Source organism: Schistocerca serialis, chromosome 7 (assembly GCF_023864345.2).
Source record: "Schistocerca serialis cubense isolate TAMUIC-IGC-003099 chromosome 7, iqSchSeri2.2, whole genome shotgun sequence".
Lineage (NCBI taxonomy): Eukaryota > Metazoa > Arthropoda > Insecta > Orthoptera > Acrididae > Schistocerca > Schistocerca serialis.
Window position 1 is genome coordinate 360,489,941 of NC_064644.1, and position 24,507 is coordinate 360,514,447.

Here is a 24,507-nt window from a genome sequence, read left to right on the forward strand (position 1 = left end):
ATGTCTATTGTAAATCAGGTCCTATCTGTGAATCAGACTGTGCCTTCCGACAGTGTTTCTCGTCTGTGTGAAGAATTTGCAGACATTTTTGCACCGGGCCTTGGTTGCGCTAAGAACTATGAAGCACACTTGGAATTGAAAGTAAACGCGCAACCGAAATTTTTCCGAGCGCGCAATGTTCCTCACGCATTGCGTGATGAGGTCGCAAGAACATTACACGATTTAGAGTCACAAGGTGTAATTGAACGTGTGCAAGCTTCTATCTGGGCCTCACCCTTAGTAATTTTGCCAAAACCTTCCGGAAAACTGAGACTTTGTGTGGACTTCAAGGCAACAGTGAATCCACAACTAGTGACTGCAACTTTTCCCTTACCCCGCCCGGAGGATCTTTTTCATAAACTGTGCCCGGGTACATACTTTTCCAAGTTGGACCTAGCAGATGCGTACTTGCAAATCCCAGTGGACGTCGAATCCCAGCGCGTCTTGGTGGTTAACACGCATCTTGGTTTGTACCGCTTCAAAAGACTGCCATTCGAGTGTGCATCCGCCCCTGCATTGTTTCAGCAATATTTACAAACTGTTTGTGCGTCGGTCCCTACTGCTGCGAACTATATGGACGATATTGTGATCTCCGGAAAGACAGCCGACGAGCATTTAGCACACCTACGAACATTATTTCAGGTGTTGCGACAAAATGGTCTTCGCTTGCGGAAGGACAAATGTGTGTTTTTTGCTCGTGACTTACCATACCTGGGACATGTCATCAATGCCCAAGGCATACATCCGAGTCCAGAGCACCTCCGTGCCATACAAGATTTGCCTTCGCCACAGAATATGAAACAGCTACAGAGTGTGTTGGGTAAAATTGACTATTGTCATCGCTTTCTGAGCAATGCCTCTTCTATTTCAGCTCCGCTTCATAGCTTACGCCGTAAGGGTGTTCCGTTCGTCTGGACGACGGAATGCGAACGCGCCTTTCGCCAGTTGAAATCGGCGTTGCTTTCAAATACTTGCCTTACGCTATTCGATCTCCAGAAACCCCTTTTGTTGATGGTAGATGCATCGGATTTCGGGATCGGGGCTGTGCTTGCGCACAAAGATGGATCGCATGATCGCCCTATTGCCTTTGCGTCCAAATTGCTCTCGTCTGCGCAAAGAAATTATTCGCAGATAGAGAAAGAAGCTTTGGCTCTCGTCTTTGGTGTTACTAAATTTCATGATTTCTTGTATGGTCGTCACTTTACCATCCTCACAGACCACAAACCTTTGACATTGCTTTTTCATCCGAACAAGCCTGTACCTCCGCGTACAGCGCAGAAATTCATTCGCTGGTCTATTTTCCTCTCGCAGTACCGCTACGATATCTTGTATCGGTCCACTGCTAAGCACGGAAACGCCGATGCGTTGTCCCGTTTGCCTGTTGCTGAGGATAAAGCATTCGATTCTTCCGAACTTGCTTGCATGTTCATTGATTCGGAAACCGATGAAGTGGTCGGATCGTTTCCGATTGATTTTCGTCGTGTAGCTACAGCCACAGCTGCTGACCCTGTCCTTGTTACCGTTTTGCGTTTTGTTGCTACGCAATGGCCTTTGTCAAAGTCTCTGATCGAGGATCCGTTGGTTCGCCGATTCTTTGCTCACAAGGAGAGACTTTTTGTTCGACGTGGTGTTTTGTTGTTGCGTTCTGATAATGATCAGTCCAGAGTCGTGGTCTCACGTTCGTCACAGTCCTCTGTTTTACGGCTTCTTCACCAAGGACATTGGGGTATAGTGCGAACGAAACAACTTGCTCGGCAGCACTGTACTTGGTTCGGAATCGATGCTGCGATTGCGAATATGTGCTCTTCTTGCATGGCGTGTGCCGAACAACAATCCGCACCGCCGCGGAAAATCTTTGCATGGCCAAAAGCCACTTCCCCTTGGCAACGCTTGCACATCGATTTTGCTGGTCCATTCTGGAATGCTAGATGGTTAATTGTGGTAGATGCCTTCAGTAATTTTCCTTTTGTTGTCCGGATGTCTTCCACGACGTCCTCTGCCACCATCCAAGCGTTGTCTGCTATCTTTTGCATTGAAGGTCTTCTGCAGACTATTGTTTCCGACAATGGCCCACAACTCATGTCCGCAGAATTTCAGTCATTCTGCCAGGCCAATGGTATTCAACATCTGACATCCGCGCCGTTTTCGCCTCAGTCAAACGGTGCCGCTGAACGATTGGTCCGGACTTTCAAGTCACAGATGTGTAAGTTGAAAGAGTCGCATTCTCGGGAGGACGCATTGTTGCTCTTTTTGTCTTCGTATCGCTCTCAGCCCCGAGATGGTCGCTCGCCGGCTGAGTTGCTCCATGGTCGTCCTCATCGAACCTTGATGTCTTTGTTGCATCCGCCGCATCAGGTACCTGTGCAGCGGCAGACTTCTGCTTTTGCTCCAGGCGACGTTGTATTTTATCGCAACTATCGAGGTTCTCGGCGTTGGCTCGCAGGGCGCATTCTTCGCTGCCTCGGCCGCGCGATGTATTTGGTTTTGGGGGCCTCTGGTGAGGTGCGTCGGCATCTCAATCAGCTGCGCCTCTGTCGTCGCACGGGTTCTGCCGCTCCCCGTCTGCTTTCAGCGACGGTGCCGTCTGGTCAGCGCCCTGGGGACCCAACTACTGGCTCGCCTCATCCCCAGGTGTTACCGACGATGCCTTCCATTTTGCCCCATGGCGACGCGCCGCCGCAGCCGCCGCCGCCGCCGCCGCCGCAACCGCCTGTTCTCCCGCCGGCGCCGCCCGCATTCGACGCTTCGCTGCAGCCGCCAAGCGCCTCCCTGGGTCACGCGCCGCCGATCGCTTCCCGTGACCAGCTGTCCTCCGCCATGGAACTCTTGCCCGCTCCGGACCACATGACGTCATCACGCGTCGGGTACCCCGACGCAATGGAGGTCGACCCTTCGGCCCCTCCTGTCTCTTTACGGGCGCATACACCGCATGTTGACGTGCACCCTGGACTAGGTTTTCAGGCGTTTCCTAGCTCCCCGTGGACCGAATGGCCGGGTGCGGGTGGCACAGCCTTGCCTGTTGTTAGGCTCCCCACCTCATCGCATACGTCAACATGGGGTCCTCCCCACGGCGGGCGGAAGCCTTATAACACGACCGTTCGCCGATTTGCGGGGGAGGAATGTGGTGTCACCGCCAGACACCACAATTGCTAGGTGGTAGCTTAAATCGGCCGCGGTCCATTTAGTACATGTCGGACCCGCGTGTCGCCACTGTGTGATCGCAGACCGAGCGCCACCACAAGGCAGGTCTCGAGATACGGGCTAGCACTCGTCCCAGTTGTACGACGACATTGCTAGCGACTATACTGACGAAGCCTTTCTCTCATTTGCCGAGAGACAGTTGGAATAGCCTTCAGCTAAGTCCATGGCTACGACCTAGCAAGGCGCCATTAGCCTTACATAGTTTGATAGTTATCGTATGAAATGTCTCATCAAGAACGTTGTAAACCAACAAGGATGCATAAAAGTTAAGTATTCGAGGAGCTGCATACTTTTCTTATTAGAATTCACTACTTATCCTGTTCCAGAATTCACGCCCGTCTGCGTTAGATAGCGTGCATTTCGGCCTCCTCTTTCTACAAGGTGTTGGCACATTTGCCAACACATCAGTGTACTACTTAAAAATACTTCACGAAATCGTGGGATGCAGAAGTTTTTGACGTATTTAAGCAGATATGAATTTGTAAGATTGTAGAGTAGTAGGTGCTTTTTTATTTAATATTTTCCCAGTTACTGAATCTATCAATTTGTTGAGTCGTATGGTCCTAAGAACCCGTTCTTAGGTGTTTTTGGCATTTTAAACCGTTTTAGCGATTATTTAATTTCCTCGAGCTAAAGAGCCTATTGCTGAGAAATCTTGCTACACAGGAATTAGAAATGGAAGAAATCTACCACATTTTTAAAGTACTTGTAGAAGGTTGAGTCTTTTAACTAGCTTTTTTTGTCGTTTCTGCTTTAGGATTCGTTTAGCTGCTGACAAAGGTAAGTAAATAGATGTTGTAAAGCATACTTAAGGGTTCCTCGAACAATAGCGTCGTTCATAACGCAAAAACTTATCCCAGAATCCAGTTTAACTTCGGCACATGCTGCAATTTGTTGTCCTGTTTCAATGTATCTCTTTGCACATATCTCCTAGAAGTTGTCAGCTAAAATACTATCAGAGTTGTGTAATTTGTGACCAGCCATTAGTTTCAGTATATGCAATACCATGTTCTCTAATCATTTTGGAATATGTAAATCTACAGGTAGGTTGTCGATAAGACTACCATTCCCTTATTCTATGCACTTCCTAGCACTCATGCTAAGCAAATGTATGAATTACTGGTTAAGCATCAACTATCATGTCATGACAAAACCAATATATAGAACCAGTTCTCCATTTTACTGATGTCTAATGATCCGTTCAATGAGAAACATATGTATTTCTCCAGACTTCTGTATTTTTTCTGTGTAGGAACTGCCTGCTATTTCACTATCTCTGCTGTAATTCAGATTGTTTGTCTTAGGACATTTCCTTGCACCTTAGGAACTGTAGGTATCTTGGATCTTCTTGGGAGATTAAAACTGTGTGTTTGTTCAAGACTCGAATTTTGAACTTTTGCCTTTCAAGAGCAAATGATCTACCGACTGAGCTACCCAAGTATGATTCGAACTATATGAAGTCTTCACCGGTTGTCAGACGAGTAGCATCGTCGTCTCGTAGCACCGTTTCGATGGAATGCGTCTCCATCATCTTCTGGAGAAGTGTCGGGATATCGTCGGTCGGGGGGTTATATCTCGACTGGGCTGCTCTCCGCTTCCAGCGGTCGGCCAATCACGCTCCCGCAGAATCAACCGATGCGCCTGGATCGGCCGGTGGTGTGGGGGACGCGTGCGCGGGGTTCGAGTCCCAGCGTCCGTCTCTGTTTGCTCCATCCGCGGCCCTTGGTGGAACGGAACGCTCTTCTCTGATTTTCCTGATTGCAGGCTCCCAGGCTGTGCTGAGATGGTAGCCACTGTCGCGGTTGATTATGTGGTCGTGTAACCGTATTTCTATGGACTCTTTGATTACTGAGTCCCAAAATCCGTTTGTAATTTTATAGGCCCTCCTGCAAGATCCTGCCTATAAAAGACTAAGGAAGGACCCCACCACAACAGTGACCCGCAAGACCGTTGAGATGCTCAACAACTCGGGACTAGAAAAGGATATCATCAGGAAGCAGCAACCCCTGAAGACTTCATATATGAAATTCGCCGAGAAAGCCTGCACTTGCGAACGAATCAAACTCTGTTCTCATAGTTTTACTATCAAATTTAAATATCTAATTTTCATTTATTAGTTTCATTTTACACGGGATACGTGAGATGAAGCAGAAGAATTGTGTTATCAAACTGTATCTGGTTTCTGATGTAGCTCTTATTCTAAAGAATCTGCAAAACAATTTAAGAATTTCCGAGCACATTATTCTTAATAAAGAAGTCGGTGAAGACAGTAATTCATTACTTCCAACTGTCTCCATTGAGCCTGATGTGAAGCTGTATGAATCTGACAAAGAGAAAAATTGAACATTGCTTGGGTCCTACACGGAAATGGGATAATACCAGGGTATTATGATAAAATTTAAGCTGGTCTTGTTTAAGCACTTATGAATCATAGTTTTTCAACAGGAATTAAGTATCTAGTAGAGCAACAGACACCTGTTCTTCAAGGTTCTGCTGCGTCATCTAGGTATTTTATAGACATAATTTTCCGGTTGTGGAAATTAATGACTTGGAGGAACAGAAAAACTGTAACGTGTGTAGCTTTTGAAGGCAAACGCGATGATGCTCTGCAGCTCCCCATGGATGCTATTTCACTGTCAGATAGGTGGAAAACGCAAGAAGTTCTGGCGATAACGACAGCAATTAACAGTCAGTATTGTCCTCTGAATGAAAAATCTTCCACAGCGTTTTACGGTGCCGGCTTTCATAAGTTGCCCTGGAAAAGCTTTTCAGTAGGGTTCGAGCTGACATTTCGTCAGTTTTAAGGCAATTCTACGATTTATTTTGGTGTTACAGCAGTTCCGTTGAAGCCTCCATGTAATGCAGTTTTTACGTTTCTCATTTCAGAAACATAAAAATCTGGATTGTTCTGAAAAAGTAAGAGACCGCAAACGTATCAACTTTCGGAAGGTTTCCATTAGCAGCCTTCACTACATTCCTTTCCATTTTGGTTCTTAAATTTTATAAATGCGCTTTTCATCACTACATAAATAAACTGTTAGCCTGATTATATACTTTTGAAGAATCCTCTCTTCTCTATTGTATTTCAACGATATTAGCGATAAGATTATATCTCATATTACTAATTTAATTTCGATGTAGTAATTAGCTGCAAAAAATTTATTTTTTCTTTATTAAAAAATAAGAGAGCTGTTATTCAATCTTCTTTTTTCTTGTTCAGGCCTCACCACTAAAAGATCATCCATTTTACGATGAATTTTCTTGTGAAATAATAATCTCCTTAAAACATTAACGATTATTTTGCTAGCTGAAAGCATAACTCTGTGCATCTGCAGTATTAAAATCTTTATTATATTTTTTGCCTTTTCAATTAGTTGCAAGTACCCATTTTGGTGATGCAACGATCGCGCGTCTTAAGCGCGCCATCGAATTCACATCTCGACATTCGTAAGTCGAACGTGCAACTATGATTTTAACGAAGCCCGATTATAATTATTACTATTGTGGCGACTATTTTTCTGGAATTAACAATTAACAATAACAAGGTCTTGTGTCCCCAAGTTTTCTGCTTCCAAAGACGAACCGTGGGCCTGTGGCAAGACTCATAAGAGTAAAAACTACATCTCTAATAGAACCCTAAGAATAATGGAAAGTTTCTTCAGTTTTCATGGCTATATGTTTTATTTTCTCACTGGCATTGTGGTGTTTCCGCCCTTCCTACTTAAATTTAAAATCAGACCAATTAGCACTATAGGAAGGACGTAACATTTCAATATGCGAAAGACGACCTACGGTCTTCGGAGAAACTTCGCGATCACTTGTTATCCTGTGGCGTAACAGGCATATGTTTGCTGATGAACGGGTTACTCTTTCATCAGCAACTCTTTTAAACGATATAATTAGATATGAGATTGGTTCAGGTGAACGGAACCTATAATTCTAATGAAAAAAATTAAACGGTCTTGGTGGACAACGAAATCAGTTTCGTATGAATGCATACCGATAGCCGCTAGGCTTCTGCCGCTTACGAATAAATAAAATGTGTATTTCATACAGGTATTGGAAGGCTGCGGCGTTTACTGGAGAACAGCCAACGGAAAAGTCATTTAGCCAGTCGCTGACAACTGTTCCGAAAGCCGTTTAGCGCTCAGTTGCGTCTGATTACTGATTTACGCTGGCGCTGAAATAACTTCGTTTAGGCGACGCTCCAAACGCATCACACATCTAATTACAGGCCCTCGACCGGCTTCGCTACTTAGATTCCATTTGACGCGTCCGAAATTTCAGGCAATCACTCCCTCATCCATTCCTGATAATCCTTTCAATTTTGTTTGAGAAATTGAAAAAAGCGCTTCGCAGTTATCTTCATGTCATCCTTTACATGATAACCGTCCTGCGTACATGCTTTTATTTTGCTGTGAGTTCGATACATCTCCCGCTGATTGAGCATCACAATGAAGTGACGGGCTGCAGCAGAGATTTCTTTCACTTAATACAAGAGTACGATTGGGATGGAAACCGTAATTATTTCTTATTATACAAATGTGACAACGCAGAAATGTGTGTGTCCCATCTAACTCTGCCACCTCAAATATTTTCGATATGAAACACAATGTGGCCACAGATGCATTTATGTCAGACGCTCACACAATGGACAGAAATGCATAGTCTGTGAAGGTCAACCAACAGTACTTTCAACACAAAGTAAGGTTCCTTTTCTTTTCTTTAATGGCGCATGTACATTTTTTTCTGCAGAAATGAAAACCAGAGGTACATTAGTGATGGCAAACTGGGTTTGACTGTTCTAAACCTAACACATTCTGAAATGTTAGACTATAGAGAATGGCAGTGGCGCAACGCTTTCTGCCATAATGCGCTTGAAAGGTTGCCAACACTGTTCTGCAGCCTACTGTCAGGCGCTCACACAATGGGCAGCAATGCACAGCCCGTAAATGTAAACAAACGTCACTTTGAACACAAAGATAGATTTATTTCTATGGAACTTGTATAGTTTTCTATCGAAATGAAAACTAGAAGTATAATTTAGTGATAAGTCGTTGTTGTAGTGTCCTAAAACCCACACAAACATCATGTTCATACATGAAATTCAGCAAGGGAAACGCACTCCACAAATAATCGGTAACATCGCTTCCAGTGACTCACCGTCACCTCAAAAGATGTTTGAAGTACCCACCGTTTGTACGAGTACTCTTGTGGAGTCAGTAATCAAAGTGAGCGTTTCACAGACTGTAGTGTCTCTACGAATATTGCCGCACAGGCAGCGGTGGTATATTGTACAAAGATTGGTGGCATTGGAGATTCGTGACACACATACTCTTTCACTGCGTCCCAGAGAAGTTGAACGACGTCAAATCGGTGTATGGGGCTGATCAGCTCACAGGACCTCCACGTGCTCTCCACCTATTTGGCCACGTTGCATCCAGAGCTTCCGTGAACGCGAGCGTAGTATGCAGGGCATCCACCACGCTGTGACCACACTGACAGACGAGTTTCCAGTTCCACGTCCTCCGTGAGAAAGGGCAGAGTGTCTTGCAGAAATGATGCACATTGCCAACCGGTTAATGTTCCCTGATAAAAATAGGGACCTGCAATATGGATACCACTGATGCCGCACCAAACGTTGTAACCCCACTGCCACTGATGAGAAGCCGCCCGATGCAAGCAAGAATTTTGCACGGACCAGTAGTGCATGTTCCACAGATTCTCATTACCATGATTTGTGACAGAAACTTCATCCGTAAACAACGTATCACGTAGGAAGTCAGGATGACCTTGCAACCGCTGAACTGCAGAACGGCAGAATTCAACACTGGATTCAAAATCGTTCCCGTGCAGTTCCTGGTGGAGTGAGGTATGATACAGATGAAACACATGCCTATACAAAATTCTCCTCACGCTAATACCGCTTATTCTACACTGAAGAGCCAAGGAAACTGGTACGCTTGCCTAATATTGCTTAGGGCCACCGCGAGCACGCAGAAGTGCCGCAACACAACGTGGCATGGACTCGACTAATGTCTGAAGTACTGTTGGAGCGAACACCACGAATCCTGCAGGGCTGTCGATAAATCCGTAAGAGTACGATAGGGTGGAGATCTCTTCTGAAGAGTACGTATGAAGACATCCCAGACGTGCTCAATAATTTTCATGTCTGCAGAATTTGGTGGCCAGCGAAAGTGTTTAAACTCAGAAGTGTGTTTGTTCCTGAAGCCACTTTGTAGCAATTCTGGACGTGTGGGGTGTCGCATTGTCCTAAAGAAATTTCCCAAGTCCGTCGGAATGCACAATAAACATGAATGGATGCAGGTGATCAGACAGGATGCTTCGGTACGTTTCACCAGTCAGAGTGGTATCTAGATATATCAGGGGTCCCATCTCACTCCAGCTGCACACGTCCCACACCATACCAGAGCCTCCACCAACTTGGACAGTCCCCTGCTGACATGGGATGTCTATGGATTCATGAGGTTGTCTCCATACCCGTACATGTCCTTTCGCTCGATACAATTTGAAACGAGACTCCTCCGACCAGGCAACATGTTTCCAGTCATCAATAGTCCAACGTCGATGTTGACGGGCCCAGGGGAGGCGTAACGCTTTGTGTTGCAGTCATCAAGGGTACACGAGTGAGCCTTCGGCTCCGAAAGCCCATATCGATGATGTTTCGTTAAATGGTTCGCACGCTGACACTTGTCGATAGCCCAGGAATGAAATCCACAGGAATTTGCGGAAGGGTTGCACTTTTGTAATGTTGAACAATTCTATTCAGTCGTCGTTGGTCCCATTCTTGCAGGATCTTTTTCCGCTCGCAGTGATGTCGGAGATTTGATGTTTTATCAGATTGTGATATTCACGGTACACTCATGAAATGGTCGTAGGGGAAAATCCCCACTTCATCGCTACGTCGGGGATGCTTTGTCCCATCGCTCATGCGTCGACTTTAGGACCACGTTCAAACTCACTTAAATCTCGATAACCTGCCAATTTAGCAGCAGTAACCAATGCCAGGCACTTGTCTTATACAGGTGTTGCCGACCGCAGGACCGTATTCTGCCTGTCTGCGTATCTCCGCATTTGAATACTCTTCCCTATACCAGTTTCTTTGGCGGTTCAGTGTAGAACTGCGTGCAATCAGTCGTACGCTCATCTCACAACTGGTCTCTACGGCAGCCAGAACAGCAGTTTCATTGTCATTGTTAACCGCTGTGCTTGTATGTTGACGCTTTCTGGGTGGCCAGCTGCCTGTTTCCAAGAGACATGTGCAGATGTTGGAAATGGTATCACGTGTAAGACGCCGTAGATCGAGGTAGCGTTCAGCGTACACTGCTGCAGCTGTGACTGCTTTTCTGTGACATTTGCCGTAAATTAATGTCATACCCAATTTTTCTTCATCACTGAAGACAGGCATAACGAGCAGTCGACATAAATGTCACAAGCTACACAAAAAAAGTGAATTGCACCACAGTATATTTTTCTGTTTGACACCGATAGCAATAGAGCAGATCCGAGCAGGAGACACTAGTAGAATGAACAGTGCACGTAGAACTGCGCGCTGATGATAGTGGCCTGATTACTGCAGGTTGTAGGACAGTGCAGGCAATCCTTGCCCTGCGCATTTCGACCGAAACAGCGGCGCCCTTGCAATCGCTTAGATTCTCATATTTCAGGACGTATGAGTTTTAGAACAGTGAAACCGAGTCTGCCGTCGCTAAATGTTTGTCTAGCTTTCATTTCTGTGTGGTGTCCATTGATCGTCTATTGGATGTATGTATTACACTTCACTTAATGGACATTGTCGACATTCAAGAAATGTTCAAATAAACAATTAATAATTTTTATTTTGGCTGGAGTCACAATCATGGTAACGTTTTTAGAACGATGCTGGCGCTTTTGACTGTAATAATTTTTATTTAATTGTTATACAACAATAAAATAAAAATTTCTATAGTGTAATGGCGGCAGCGTTATTAAAAAAAATTAATTTGCATTTTGAACAAGGAATAGAAAATGGCGACGACATTGAGCACAAAATTTCGCATCATCATCATCATGCAGGACCTTCAGCTAGGTATCCACTTTTAAAGAATACTTGTAAAGGATGCATATAGAGATCACATCGGTGCAATGGCGCAATGAGAATTGATGGGATGAGATGGCGAGCAACTGAATTTGAAACAGTCTGTGGTGGAGCTTATCGTCAGAATGGCTATTATTTAAGGCGTAGCTACAGACAGTGCGTTAATACATTGTATAGGCACAGAGAAAAACAAACATCGAATGCTGAATTTCTCCATCGCTTCCAGGTAGTATGAATTGCAATATCATACACTTTTCAGTAGGGATACTTTGCTCTAAAGGAATACAATTTTCACACTCAGAGCAGGAATCAAGCAAAAGAAAGTTATTTTGACCGGCTATTGGGCAAAAACAGTTGTCATACCATAGTTGTAGTTCGATTACGCCCATTTTCCAATCTTGCTTACTGCGACGTAAATATTCCCTGCTACCCTTGAAAGATGATACACACGAGAAAGAATCGTAGGAGTCAGAGCACCTCCAGCTTCTCGCAGCAAATAAATATCTTTCTAGCAAATTTACCATCCAGATTAACAGTCGACAGTAGTGCATATGAATGCGTTAAGGCACTGATGTTAGTTGATCTTGACACAACTCTCTTGGTACCTCTAATTTCTGGGGTTCCTTTCATGTGCATTTCCACTTCAAATCCCGATTCGTTAGAGTTGAAAACAAATTCCTTACCTGTGCATCCTGAAATTGACGCTTTTCTTGAAATTTCGGTAGCTTACACCTTCCAATTTTGTAGCATTGTTTAAGTTATGCAACCATCCACTGCTTCCCTTGAAATCACTGTATACTATGTCGTGCGTAATTATGCACGCAACATAGTTGGTCATTTATAAATAGTGAGCTCCATGTGGTTCCCAAGTCGTATAGCGACCGTAAACCATAAAATTATCAAATATGCAGCAACCAGTCGCAAAATCATGTTTTATTTATTCACTTTTGCAAATCTATTTCAGCTGATTAACAGTCATCATCGGTGCTTTCAACCAATATGTGCCCTGAGTAGTAATACTGTCTTAAGCAGAGGTCAAACTTTATTACTACTACATATTGGTTGAAAGCAGCGATGATGGCTGTTAATCAGTTGAAATCGATTTGCAAAAGTGAATAAACAAAACATGACTTTGCGACTGGTTTCTGCATATTTGGTAATTTTAGTAGGTCATTATCATGCACATCCTATAAATTGTATCGAGGATCCTTGAAACTGGCAAACAGCAGTTTTTGTAACAAGTGCGCCTTGTTCTCACTTGAGTATCCGTAGTTTTTCTTACGCAGTACACTGTCATGTTTCTGCAGACTTATTCGAAATCTGTTCATCACCGTTTTCTGAATATACTGTGAATGATCTTCCAGGTACGTAATTATGTTTGGTACTCGCTCCTTGGACAACGATTTTCCATTACTAAGTTTCACTGTTGACGGGATTTGTGGCTCCGATTCCGACAAGTACATTGTCTGCACATTCGAGCATATACGACACCATACATTCCACGGACTCATCTTACAGAAACGTTAATATTTTATCTGCCGCTTCTTCCTCACTCTACAAAATTCCTTGGGTTACTTCTGACGAAGTGTCAGCTTCGGTAACAGTTGTTATAGAAATAATGCAATGTTTGCTTTGTTTCTTGATCTGCTCCGTGTTAATACTACTAGTACGATAGCTCTGTTGTTAGCAGTCCAACTACCCTCCATAGCCTCATGCTGTGCTCACCATTGGATATCTCCAATCCCGCTCCCCGTTACTATTTGCAGCCAATATTGTGGTTACACGGTAGACAAAATGTGGGACGTCGAATGCCGTACCTCGCACTCAGTGGGTTCCTTGTTAGCAGATTTAAGTATTAATGACTGGTGACTTCTAATCCCTCTCGCTGTAATGCTTCCAACCACACGCTTTAGCATCCCAAAAGTGAGTGACCATGACTCTTCCTGCCGATGGCTGGGTGTGAAAATGTTTTGTTTTCGCTGAAGACCTATGGCGCCAATGATTTTTCGATCTTTTCGTTTCAGACTGGTGATGGTGCACCCAGATTTCATCTTCTTTAACAATTATGTCGAGAAGTCGATTACCTTCCATCTGGAAACAAAAGTTTCTCACAGGCAGAGATGCCCGAATGTCACAACTGAGCCGTCAACTGTCGTGTCAGTCATATCGGACACGTGACTGAATCGCAGCATGTAATGGACAATATTGTACGATGAACGAAGTCTAATACCAAAACAGTGGCTATTTCTTCTACAGTAATATGCCAGTTTTCCTTCACAAGCTCTTTTAGTGTTGCATTGTTTTCACTACGTGGCGTGTCCGTGCCGGGTGAGAAGAGCTTACCAAGCGAGGTAAGCCTCTTTTCAACGTTGTGCACCGCTCATCCTCTTGCTGCAGGAATCACCGTACTGTGCTTCCATCCAGTGAGGCATTTTCGCACTATATCGGCTCCACTACTGAAAATTCGTACCACAGATTGCTGCTCCCACGCGATGCGAGTCGCCAAGGGGGCGGTCATCTTTGCACTGAAACAGCTCTGATAGCAGTAAAACTGCTTGTTCTGGAGAGTGACAATGAAAACTATAGAAAAGGCAAAATCGCTACTTTTTCACTGCCTCTGTTTTTTTTACGTCTATGTGCAAGCAAAGTTCAAAACTTACTGTCCCTATGCTACTCCCTTGGTGAAAAGAATTGACATAATCAGGCAACCATCACTTTAGAATCCCATTTGTCTCTATTCTTCGTCTTGACTGGTAATTATGAAATGCTCAGTTTAAGAGAATAAGCAAGATACCGAGTCGAAATATACAACATGACGTTCATAATTAAAATTAAACATTTTGTCATTAACATTCATCTGAGATATTTAAATAACAATTTTCATTGTTCAGAGAGACTTTTAGCAAGATTAGAATACTGTCGTGTGTAATGGATTTAAGCTTCTATCTAGCAGGTTTATTGTTATTGTTGTTGTGGTCTTCAGTCCTGAGACTGGTTTGATGCAGCTCTCCATGCTACTCTATCCTGTGCAAGCTTCTTCATCTCCCAGTACTTACTGCAACCTACATCCTTCTGAATCTGCTTAGTGTATTCATCTCTTGGTCTTCCTCTACGATTTTTACCCTCCACGCTGCCCTCCAATGCTAAATTTGTGATCCCCTGATGCCTCAGAACCTGTCCTACTATCCGGTCCCTTCTTTTTGTCAAGTTGTGCCACATACTCCTCTTCTCCCCAATTCTATTCAATACTTCATTATTAGTTATGTGATCTACCCATCTAATCTTCAGCATTCTTCTGTAGCACCACATTTCGAAAGCTTCTATTCTCTTCTTGTCCAAACTATTTATCGTCCATGTTTCACTTTCATACATGGCTACACTCCATACAAATACTTTCAGAAACGACTACCAGACACTTAAATCTATACCCGATTTTAACTAATTTCTCTTCTTCAGAAACGCTTTCCTTGCCATTGCCAGTCTACATTTTATATCCTCTCTACTTCGACCATCATCAGTTATTTTGCTCCCCAAATAGCAAAATTCCTTTACTATTTTAAGTGTCTCATTTCCTAATCTAATTCCCTCACTATCACCCGACTTAATTCGACTACATTCCATTGTCCTCGTTTTGCTTTTGTTGATGTTCATCTTATATTCTCCTTTCAAGACACTGTCCATTCCGTTCAACTGCTCTTCCAAGTCTTTTGCTGTCTCTGACAGAATTACAATGTCATCGGTGAACCTCATAGTTTTTATTTTTTCTCCATGGATTTTAACATCTGCTCCGAATTTTTCGTTTGTTTCCTTTACTGCTTGCTAAATATACAGATTGAATAACATCGGGGAGAGGCTACAAACCTGTCTCACTCCCTTCTCAACCACTGCTTCCCTTTCGTGCCCCTCGACTCTTACAACTGCCAACTGGTTTCTGTAGAAACTGTAAATAGCCTTTCGCTCCCCCTGCCAGCTTCAGAATTTGAAAGAGAGTATTCCAGTCACATTGTCAAAAGCTTTCTCGAAGTCTACAAATGCTAGAAACGTATGTTTCTTCTAAGATAAGTCGTAAGGTCAGTATTGCCTCACGTGTTCAAGTATTTCTACGGAATCCAAACTGATCTTCCCAGAGGTCGGCTTCTATCAGTTTTTCCATTCGTCTGTAAAGAATTCGGTTAGTATTTTGCATCTGTGACTTATTAAACTAATAGTTCGGTAATTTTCACATGTGTCAACAACTGCTTTCTTTGTGATTGGAATTATTATATTCTTCTTGAAGTCTGACGGTATTTCGCCTGTCTCATACATCTTGCTCACCAGATGGTAGAGGTTTGTCAGGACTGGCTCTCCCAAGGCCGTCAGTAGTTCTAATAGAATGTTGTCTACTGCCGAGGCCTTGTTTCGACTCAGGTCTTTCAGTGCTCTGTCAAACTCTTCACGCAGTATCATGTCTCCCATTTCATCTTCATCTACATCCTTTTCCATTTCCATAATATTGTCCTCAAGTACATCGCCCTTGTATAGACCCTCTATATACTCCTTCCCCCTTTCTGCTTGCTTAGAACTGGGTTTCTATCTGAGCTCTTGATATTCATACAAGTGGCTCTGTTTTCTCCAAAGGTCTCTTTAATTTTCCTGTAGGCAGTTTGTATCTTGCCCCCAGTGAGATAAGCCTCTCCATCCTTACATTTGTCCTCTAGCCATCACTGCTTAGGCATTTTGCACTTCCTGTCGATCTCATTTTTGAGACGTTTGTATTCCTTTTTGCCTGCTTCATATACTGCATTTTTATATTTTCTCCTTCCATCAAATAAATTCAATATTTCTTCTGTTACCCAAGGATTCGTACTAGCCCTCGTCTTTTTACCTACTTGATCCTCTGCTGCCTTCACTACTTCATCCCTCAGAGCTACCCATTCTTCTTCTACTGTATTTATTTCCCCCATTCCTGTCAATTTTTCCCGTATGCTCTCCCTGAAACTCTGTACAACCTCTGGTTTAGTCAGTTTATCCAGGTCTCATCTCCTTAAATTTTCACCTTTTTGCAGTTTCTGCAGTTTTAATCTACAGTTCATAACCAATAGATTGTGGTCAGACTCAACATCTGCTCCTCGAAATTTCTTACAATTTAAAACCTGGTTCCTAAATCTCTGTCTTACCTTCTAGTATCTCCAGGATTCTTCCGTGTATACAACCTTTTTTATGATTCTTGAACCAAGTGTAAGCTATGATTAAGTTATGCTCTGTGCAAAATTCTACCAGACGGCTTCCTCTTTGATTTCTTACCGCCAATCCATATTCACCTACTATGTTTACTTCTCTCCCTTCTCCTACTCTCGAATTCCAGTTACCCGTGACTATTAAATTTTCGTCTCCCTTCACTACCTGTATAATTTCTTTTATCTCATCACACATTTCATCAATTTCTTCATTATCTGCAAAGCTAGTGGGCATATAAACTTGTACTACTGTCGTAGGCGTGGGCTTCGTGTCTATCTTGTCCTCAATATTGCGTTCCCTATGCTGTTTGTAGTAGCTTACCCGCACTCCTATTTTTTTATTCATTATTAAACCTACTCCTGCACTACCCCTATTTGATTTTGTAGTCACCTTACCAGAAATCTTGTTCCTCCTGCCACCGAACTTCACTAATTCCCACTATATCTAACTTTAACCTATCCATTTCCCTTTTTAAATTTTCTAACCTACCTGCCCGATTAAGGGATCTGACATTCCACGCTCCGATCCGTAGAACCCCAGTTTTCTTTCTCCTGATAACGACGTCCTCTTGAGTAGTCCCCGCCCGGAGATCCGAATGGGGGAGTATTTTACCTCCGGAATATTTTACCCAAGAGGACGCCATTATCATTTAACCATACAGTAACGCTGCATGCCCTCGGGCAAAATTACGGCTGTAATTTCCCCTTGCTTTCAGCAGGTTTATTAATTGTGATATTATACGCTCACTTTTCTTACAGCATGAAATCGAACACGTACTTCGTGATAGTTTTCTGAGATTCAATTAAATTTTGCTTGCGATTAAATTTCATGTCACTTGGCAGCAGATATAGCAAGCAAACGTTCTACCATATATTCTGCCTGCCGAATATGTTGCACACTGGGATTGACGACGCCATTACACTGGCCGTTGGGACCGCCACGTATCCGCTAGAGGGTCACTGAGCTTCCGGTAACCGTAATCCCCTCCCCCACACTACAAGCGAGTTGCCAGTTGCTGGATTAGTCAACGCCGGCCCCGCCTCTACTGATGGTGCCCATTTTAGACACGTCGCTCACAGACTCCCGCACTGCTACGGTCGTAAGCAACCTCTAGACTTGGGATTACAGAGGCTCTGACATGGATAATCAGTTTACAGCGGACAGGGTCTGCAATATGATGGAGACTAAGCTGCTAAGGGCTACGGATAACCCTTCCGAGCGATTGCGACCTACCTCGCCTTTAGTTACGTTTTTAACGCAAGGGGGTCTTCAAAACATTTTCGGCCTCATAAACAAAACACTCTAGGAGACAATATATTTTACCAATCTTTGTCGGCGTTGCCACTTTGTTAATCAGAACACTTAAGAACTGTCGGTGCAGAAGACTACCAGCTACAGATGCCGTTAAAGAGATGCATTTTACTTGTAGGCCGGTTTGCGGCTATCATGAGTATCTTCAGATGGCTACACTTTTAGTATAGTACTTTACTCATCATCATGGAATCAACAGTCACGGGGGCGTTGCAGGTGGATTCGTGAAAACACACCGCAAGTTATTTTTCCTCATCTCGGATCTTGTAAACACAGCAGTTCACAGACTTTGATGTTTTTGCGTGTTTCCGCACCTCTGATGACAAAAGGATTGCTATAAAAATTCAGGCAGAGACTTGGCAATGACAACACGCATAATTAGTACCGAATGTTACCAGATTTGTTTTATTGAACACAAATATTGCGCAGCCATTGTTACATGCACAAGCCATGATACTAAATCATCGTATCGATCACATTTCTCACAAAATGAATAGGTATTAGATTGTTTTGTAGTAATGACACCATTTAGACAGGTGTTTAAAAATTAAGCTGCTACTCTTTCTAACCATCTCAATCGTGTACAGCTTCTGTCACCGAAATTACATGCCTGTCGCGTTCCTATTGAGACTTTGTTTCCAAGTCGTATAGGGGCTCTGTGTTCTTTGACACAACCCAACCAGAAGTAAAATTTGCCTCAGATCCGTATAAGGGGGGTCTTTGCATCCGATGAGAAGTATGCACGTGGTTCGGTGTATCTTTCACGTGATTGTACACGCATCCAGCACTGAATGCTACCCGTAAGTTCTACGTGGGCAACTCAAAATTGTATAATTTTACATAACTTTGCGTGTGTAACAAAACCCACAACTAAAATATCGAACTAATTTGGCTCAACCAGGAACACACACTCGTGTCCAAAATTAAAGCAACAAGCTACTATTTTCCACTCCTGTGTCTAGTTCACGATAAATCGTACAAATTGTCAACAGACGTCCTTATGATAGTGATCTGAACGGAAAATGGCATTAGAGGCAGCGGACAACCACGCCAACAATGACATCAGTGCACATACCAAACGGGGTATTCTTTGCCGGATAGTCCCACAACCACAATCGCTGTGTACAAAGTCACAGACGGTGCAGTACGCCACAGAGAAGACGCCTACCAGACTCTCTACGGCGGAGAACCATAGGAAGAATGGAAACAGGACAGTCGCACACTGATGTGCCCAATGGCTTGATGTGAATCATTCTGTTGTTTTTCGGATGTGACAACAGTCTATAGAGACCGAACCTGTGTCCAGATGACCAGCACAGGGTCAAACACATGTGACACCGGAGAGGGAACCGTTATTTTGCTGTAATCCCACGACGGTACTGCCTCAGTAGTGCATGCAAATTGACATCTGACGTCGCAACATCGACTGCATGTGTTGTACCGAGGCAAACTCCTGCCTTCGGCACATTGGCAATTATTATCGGAGACCTGCTGTATGTGTACATCTGACGTGTCTTTACAGAAGGGAACGTCTAGAGTGGAGTCATTAACAAGCCAATGCTCTTTTCACAGAGGAGTCTGTAGAATGATTCTCGACGAATTCGCATCTGGAGGGAACGTGGAAAACGATTTTGGGACCCAAACATTGTGGAGAAACACCGATATCGAGGAGGATCCCTAATGGTGTGGGCAGGGTTTACGTTAACCACTCGAACAGCATGAAACTGAATGGTTGAATCTGGAAGGCTTAACCGGTATCAGATATCATGACAAGTTCTTGGGATATCATGTGTGGTTGCTGCGAGACGCTGCGAGTCCAGACTGAACTGATAAAACAATAATGCTCGACCTCATAGAGCACGGATTGTTGATGTTATATGGAAACGGATGATACTGCACGCATGGCATGAACTACTCGCTCTCCCGATTTGAATCCCATAGGGTATGTCTGGGATGCACTAGGAGACAGGTTGCATTACACCAGCATCCACCAACCAGACCCAAAGACTTGTGAACAGCTCTGCAACAACAATGGGCGTTATTGCCTCAACGTGAGACTGAATACATCATGCACAGCATTCCCCGACATTATCTGGCCTGTATTGCTGCCAGGGGTGATAACACCCCCATACTGGGCACATTAACCAGTTGTCGGAATGTGTGTGCAAATCCATTATGTTGGAAAAAACAAAGAACCTGTTTCGTCTACCATTATGCATCTTGCAGTTGTTTACGTTCTGTATTTTTTACATTTACTATCATCTGTTTATATTGTTTGGTGGCAAAATATAGACAACGTTGCAAAATTTCCGTTTTTTTTAATTTTGGAAACCAGTGTAATTTCTTGTCTTATCAGATCTATTTTATTCAGGGATGAGGCTCACTGGTCGTAAATATTCAAGCACCATGTCGCCACCTCGTGTACTACATAAGAATTTTGAGTGATTGGAGCTATTTTATGTGGGGTGGGGATGACTTATTACACAAAAAATCCATTTTGCATGGATAAAATAACATACAAAAAATTAAAAAAATTGTTCAGCTGCTTAATACGAGCACTTTTTTCACTTTAACTCGTATTGCGATGTGAACTCACCTTGTAGCCTTGGTGCGTTTAACCTCAAATGTATCCTATAGCTTATGACGAGGTAGTACACGAATAGTGGGTTGTCACTGTTTCGAGAACACAAATAGGTCTCTGTCATATGTAAGCACTGGTCTTACGAGTATTTTACAATTCATTAATCCATTATTTTCCTAGTTCTTGCTATCATATCTGTTTCATCGGTATAAGCCAGTATCTTCATTCATTTATAAAATATCTTTCCTCTCCTCAGCAAGTTTTCGTCCCTCATGACATTCCGCAAGCAACATTGAAATAGGAGACACGCCAGCGCATCACCCTGCCTTACAACTTCTTGTATATGTAGTGAATCAGACACCATTCCTTACGTTATTATACTACTCTTTACCTCATTCATCGACATTCGCACAAGCCTTAACAGTTTAACATGAGTTCTTAGGTCTCAGTTTATGCTACCACATTATGATTTGTAGTCGGTGAAATGGTATGCCGAGTTCAATCGTCTTTTCTAAAATTTTCCTCGGGTGAAGATTTCATCTGGTACTGATTTTATTGGAGGGAAGCGACGTTAGTAAGTGTGAATCTACCTCTGAACAAATGGCAGAAGACGGTCAAAAACGATTTAGGAAAACATTTTATATCCGAAGTTTGACAGTGCAGTTCCTCGACATTTGTCACGCTACAACATATTTCCTTTATTACACACTGGGCACATAACTCCTTCTCTCTAATGCTGCGACCCAAGTCCTCACCCTGTACTGAAATGACCAAGTTTAGAAGAATCTGTTCTGAGTGCCATACAGCTTGAACATTTCCGTTTGAATATTATTAGTTCCAGGTAATTTATTGGTCTTCAGCTTTTTCAAAGCAGTTCTCATCTCTTCCAGATTTGGTGGGTGTCGTCCCAGTCATTTAATACCTGTACATCTATAGAGTCTGTACGTATCATTTTGGAGTTGATGAGTTTATCAAATTTCGTCAGCGATTCTCACAGTTCTAGCCTCACGATTTTCCCTGTTCCATTCTTCACAAAGCGAGTTTTTCCGCTGAAGGGTTTCTGGGCACCATGTAACCTCCTATAAAATATTCTCACTTCACTATGTTTCCTCAGAAGCTATAGTTCTTTGATGTCTGCTTTAAAGCAGTCTCTTTTAGCGCTCGTGTATCCTCTTTTTAGTCGTGCTTTCTTCTTTGTAAACTCCAGCCATCGCTCTTGAATAATTTGATTGTAACGTTCTTCTGGGTGCAACGTTCTTTTCCTCTCTAGCTATCTCACACTGAATATCAAATCAGTTCAGAGCGTAGCAGGCATAAAGTACAGTGAGCAATAGCTTTTCACAACTTGTATAAAACCCAGATTGCAATTAGGAAAGTCGAAGGTCATGAAAGAAAACAACTTGCTGAGAAGGGAGTTAGACTGTGTTGTAGCTCATCCCTGGTGTTACAGTAACTGCATATTGAGCAAGCATTTAAAGAAACCATGGAGAAATTTGTGGAGGGAATTAAATATCCGGGAGAAGAATCAAAAACACTGTCAAAGCCAGCAAAGAGTTAGGAAGGTGGGTGGAGTGGTAAAAGAATAAGTTATGAATATCAACAGAAGTGAAACAAGGTGAATGGAATGTGTACGTAAATCACGATATGTCGAGGGAATTAGATTAGGAAATGAATCATTGAAAGTTGTTGATGAAAGTTGCTGCGTGGACAGGAAAATAAGTATTTCCGAAGTAAAATGGATGTACCACCAAAAAGCAAGAAAAGCGTTTCTAGAATAAATAGAAATTTGTGAATATCGAATGTAACTTTAAGCGTCAGGAAGTCGTTTCTAAAGGTATTTGTCTGGAGGATAGAAGCTTGATTGGTGGTACTACAGGAAAATGCTAAAGATTAGTAGGATAGTTTAGATAACTAATGAAGTAGTACTGAATCGAATTCAGGATAAAAGAGATTTGTGGCAGGGCGTCACTAAAATAAATGATAGGTTACTACGAGATGTCCTGAGAAGTCACGTGATACGCAATTTCGTAATGAAGGGAAGTGTGAGGGATAAAAATTATGGAGAGAGATCAAAGACTGATAACACTAAGGCGAGCAAGTACGTTGTTTGTAGTTGTTATGCAGAGATCAGAGGCTTGCACAGGATATGCTAGTGTTGCGGTTTTAATCAGTAGCAGTGTACATGCAAATATTACGGGCATTCATACCCTCAACGTCGAAGCACAGTGTCAGCCTGTGGCGCCATGTCAATAAACACATTTGATTCAGATCAGCAACATGGGCCAGAGATATCCGGCTGACATTGCAGCATTCAGTGAACGTATAAACAACTTTGGACGCTAGCTCTCCCTTGCGGCATACATTTTACGAACGTAATAACCAACATAGTTCGAAAAAATTTGAATATTTTGAATACCCTGAGGGTCACCGTTACTGTGAAATTCTCAGTTTACATTGAAAATGAGTCTTTCTTTTTCAGCCCATTTGTCAAAACAACGTCAGTTTACACTTCACTGCTGTCCAGCGTATAATATTATTGACACCAACATTCCTAACTTCAATAATCTGTACCGTATTACTACGTAATGGATTTACTCGACTCAATTTCCTTTGGCGCAATTTAAACACCATAACTGTCCTTAATAAACATAAACAGGTCAGTAGAAGGCTATAACGTGATTTTTATTTAATCGTGCGGTTAGCTAATTTCGACTATTTGTCATTGTCAAGCACTTGTAAAACCAACACGGAAAAACACTACACTGTTTTGGTGCATCGCATGTATCTAATTGTCCTGTCACGTTTCTCTCAAAATTTTCAATGCTATAGACACGACGTTGTTCCTGTTTTTGTCAGAAGCGTGTCTTTTGCTAAAACCTATGGTGTAGCCTGCGATAGACAATGAAAGCGAGAATATGCTAAACTTAAAGCTGTCTAGCGCTTCACGTATTAAAGCCTAGATATCAGTCGTCTGTTTACAAGAAATACACATACATAAGACACATACATAAAGACAACTGCTATCGGTAACTGTACATTCTGTTGCTCTGTTAATGTCAGCTTTACAAAGCTTTTACGGCTATGTGATGAAATGACAACACTTTACCTAGAAACATATGTAGTTCCATTTCAAAGGAAGTTTTTGATTGCGTTTCCATATTCAGAAAGTTATTTACCTAAACGGGACATTTTAAAAAGTTCCAACAAGGGACTGACAACAAAACCAGACAGATGCTTTGGAAACTCAAACGAGAACTACTGGAGAGAAGGCGACGTTGTTTTCTATTGAAAATTGAGAAAATTTAGAGAACCGGCTGACAGCAGAACGATTCTAATGCCGCCAACGTACCCTTCGCGTAAGGACCACGAAGATAAGGTTACAGATAATAAGTCTCGTTCGGAGGCAAACCGATAGCGGTTTTTCCTTTGCTCTTTTTGCGAGTAGTATTGGTACAGTGTACCCTCCTCCACACGGAGTGTGTACGTAGGTGTAGATGTAGACACACAAAAAATTCGTTTGCATGGAAGCCACAGGACAATTAAGGTAAGAAGACACACAAAGGGCTCCAACATTAAGACTAAAAATTACTCATCACAAAACAGACCCCAAAACAGCAGAAACAAATAGAATATTGATAATGCAGAGTTTGGTTGCAGCAGAAAACAATAAAAGCTGGATTAATGGACAAATGTGTAAATGAGTGCGACAATGAGGAGGCGTAAAAGGCAAGTAATTTTATATAAGAAGATAACCGTATAGAGAGAAATGGAAACAGTTCAGTTCAGAAAGATAAGCGATTTTCATACAGGAGAGCCCAAAGGAAACAGTATTTCACAGCAATAGAAAGAGTTCACTAAATCAAACAATTTGACGTACGGCAGTGAAGTTTTAATGAATTTTTAATTCGAGAACCATGCAGCAACTGAGGATTACTCAGCGAACAGTGAGGTGATGCATGTTAGGAAGATAAAGAGTCTTGTGAGGATCAAGCAGTACCACGACGAGCTCTGTGTCAACACTGCTATGAACCACATGAATATGGAATCGATGAGTCTGCTG